Genomic DNA, 4,108 nt, shown 5'->3' with positions numbered 1-4,108 from the left:
GTTACACGGTTTGAAAATGATGTTGATCCAAATTTCGATAATTTCATGACCTCGGTTAAAAAATGTACAAAATGTATGTAATTTAAATTTTTGTAATTAAATTAGTAATTCATTGTAAATATTAATTCCTAGATAATTTTTACTAATTTCTTCATTTTTCTCTAACAGTCATATAAAATCGCCCAACCAAATTATAGAACAGTTAAAAAATTAGTTTTCGGTATCTCGGTAATTTATTCTAGTTTCTAATTTTAAAAGAAATTACCAAACCCGAAAAAAATATCAAAATTGCAAAGTGGTTATAGTTGATTTTGTAGAACTATTAATTTCACTCCAAGTAGATCACACTCCATCATCACCTCGTCCCTGTTGAAATATGGCAACAAGAATATTCCAATTTAATTTGTCCTCGAATGAAATTGTGAATTGAAATCGAATTTAGTCTTAAAATCTACCTGGAAATAATTAATTAGTTTATTTTAAATTAATTAGTTGGATAAATTCATGTTAGAATTCTTTTAAAGTCATGCAAGAGTTATCAGTTAAATTAAGGAGATAATATTGAGTTATATTTGAGTTGTAATTAGTTAACTCAGTTTATTGAGTTAAGTCCAGTTAAATTAGTTCCAAATTGTTTGAGGAACTAATAGTGAGTTAACAGTCAGTTGATGCATTAATGCACTCAATTAGTGCTACTCCAGTTAACTGAATATTCCCTCATCAGAAACTCATGCATGTCTATTCTGAGAAAGACCCAGTTGAGATAAATGTTCAAGGATAGTGTACTATCAGTTGCATGTGTTTTCTCATGGAGAAAACTCATGCATGCAGTCAAGGATTCATCCTTGAGGATTGCGCAGTTTTGAAGGCTTGGTTATCCAGTTGGTAATAGCAAAATCATCCACAAGGAACAACACAAGGAAATAGGAGCTTGGAGGGCAAAGAGGAAGGCTAGAGAGAAGCCAAGATTTCTTGTGAGCATCTCTGAGGATTGTACTGAGAGCTAGCTAGTTGTGAGAGCTAAGGCTTTATATAATTCCTATGTATTTCCACCATGTATGATAATACAATAGTGTGGGGTTTTCAGCTGAGGCTTTCCCCAAATTATTTTCATGTGTATTGTGCCTTTGATTCTTCTTCTTCTGGTTATATTTTTCAGCTCGATATTTAAGCTTCTGCAAATTGATAGTAGAAGTAGGTTATAGTATTATTCTTTGATTTATATTGCATTATCGAGTTAACCTATCACAAATTTTCTACACTCCCTTCTGAAATAAAACAACTGATTTTTGAAAGTCCCCATTTAAAATCTCCAATTTAAAAAAAAAAACCCATATAAAATCTCTGATTTTTAAAAACTCCCATTTAAAATCTATGATTTTTAAAAAATTTAGATATTTTGATATTGGAACATCGGCGTATCAACATTTTTATTTGGTACACTTTTTTAAAACTCTGCCATTACAAAACCTTTGAACTCCAATATTAGTTTTATGCAATTGGTTATTTTATTTTAACCTATGGTTTAGTTTCCCTTATAACTCCCGCCTCCATCACGGTGAACTCACCCTCCACCTTATCACTCCACCTCACACATGCACCAACTCCCTCCTCCTAATTAATATTACTTGAGCCACCATGTATCATTTAAAAGCTTTTGTTTTAAGGTTTTATTATATGGTTTTTGAATGGACTTTTGTTATATGGTATTTAAAATTATAATAATATATTATATTTTTATTATAATTTATTACATTATATTATATTATTAATATAATTAAATTATAATAGTAATATAATATAATTATATTTTAATTAATTTATTTTATTTTATTTTATTTTTTTAAATAGTTAGATTTTGTTTATAATTAATTTAATTCTATAATTAAAATTAAATTAGTACTAATTAAGAAATGATTATAATTTAATTTAAGATTAAATTGTAATTTAAAAAAAAAATCTTATTTTTGGCTGAGTTAGCAAATTTTTTAGAATTCTGGCAGTTTTGACTCCTCAAAATTGGAAGCTCATAAGTTGAGTTTTACTTGGCCAAATGACGCCCAAGATGGCTCGTTGGATAGATAAAATAATAGAGAATATCTATGAGGCTGTTTCATAACCATATTTGATCGTTTAACGATTCTAAAATTTAGTAGAAGATCAAGCTTGGAATGTTGAAAACGAAATTGATTTTCTGAGTTTAATTTTCTGCATTTTCATTTGCTCATAACCTCTATAGAATGCAGATCCATTCACCCATGTTCTCCTTGAAAAATTATATCTTTATAGGAATCATTGAAAAACTCAAATTTCCTTTTATTTATTTATTTAATTAAGTTTTAGTTGGATATATTTTGTGTTCTATATTTGATATTTTTTATTTTAATTTGCATTTCAATTAAATTTCGAATGGTTTTCATAGGAAAATAGTTGAGGAGATGAGGAAAAGAATATTTTGATCAATGGGATTGCTCCAAAAATAGTCGAATAAGAATTTGCACCAATGAGAATTGTTGGAGTAGAATTACTCTTCAAGAACTCTCTTATTTGTAATTCATTTTGTAAATTATAAATAGTTGTTTGCAGTGAGAAAATGACTTCACTCTTCTGTAATTTTGTAATGCTTAAAGCACTATTTTAATAGGGATTCTAGGCTATAGTTAGAGAGAGGATAAATTTCAGATCCAGGGATTATTGGGATTTCTCTTTTGCATTCTTAACTATGTATAGAGAGCAGAGCTTCACTATTGCGGCTCTTGTTTTAATAGCAGAGTTCAAACATTGTAAAATACAGTTGGAGATCATAGCCAGAAAAATGCTTTCAATAAATCAGTATCTACAATACTATTGTTTTAATATTGGTTTCATTTTATAATAGAATAAATGTGTCATTTTCATTCATATTTGTACACTATTTTCTATGTAAGTAATTTGCCTCAATAATATATTGTTATTTATCTCTTCTCTTATTTGTTGAACTTTGTTTTTTGAGTAACTATTTTCTCATAAATTAGTCTCTTAATATTGATTTAACAAATAGTAATATTTTGTGAACTATTCCTTTATATTATTGTTTTTTCATTCAAGTTACTGATTTAACAATCATCATCATTTTGAGAACTAGTTCCTAAATGTTGTTGATGAATTATCTCAGTTAATAGATCTCTGAACATAATGTGTTTAGTATTCATAATATGAGTTAATTGAACTACTTCATTAGTTTGAGATTAATTATAAGTCATACATATTTAAATTTCAATCATTTAAATACTTTTCTCTTGATTGGGTTAGATATATATCTTCCTAATTGAGATAGACTTAGGATGTTTTTCCTTTTTAGCTACATTCTAGGATTAATTCACACTCAGATTTAATTCTACATTCTTAGAATTCCTCTTATTAAAGAGGCAAAATTTAGTTGTGGCTTGGCCAAGCCCCGCATCAGCTTAAGGATCACTTTCTTGCATGATAAGCAAGATGGATGATCTGATGTCTCTTCTCTATTGGTAGGTGAAATTCATATTTTAAGCTAGTGGAGATAGAGAGAAGGTAATTGGACTTAGTTTAACCAGTAAGAACCACCATTTTAATGGAAGAGGGGTTGCTCTAAGTTCTCGACTGGGTGGTCTCCCTTATAATGTTGCAGGCAGAGATTTTTTAGCACTCAACAAAACCCAAGGGATTATAAAGTCAAATGAATAATATTAAACCTAAGGGAATAATATTAAACCTTATGAATACGAACCATTAGATTAATAAACCCAAGGAATTGATATTGAGACATCCTTGATCATGGTTGATTTTCATATTGAGACAATATGGTTGACCATGGTTGATTTTCATATTGAGACAATCCTTGTCACAGTGCTACATTGGACCATGGTTGACCATGATTGATTTTCATATCAAGACAATCTTTGTCACAATGCGACATTGGACCATGATTGACCATGGCTGATTTTCATATGAAGACAATCTTTGTCACAATGTGACATTGGATCATGGCTCACCATGGTTGACCATGATTGACCATGGTTAACCATTACTAACTAAGGAATTATAAACCCAAGGAATTATAAAACATTAAATAGGAATGGTTGACCATGGT

This window comes from Pinus tabuliformis, chromosome 5_2 (assembly GCF_031772625.1).
Source record: "Pinus tabuliformis cultivar Carrire ecotype Pingquan chromosome 5_2, CPIR1, whole genome shotgun sequence".
NCBI classification, from domain to species: domain Eukaryota; kingdom Viridiplantae; phylum Streptophyta; class Pinopsida; order Pinales; family Pinaceae; genus Pinus; species Pinus tabuliformis.
Note: the sequence above shows the minus strand (reverse complement) of the source record.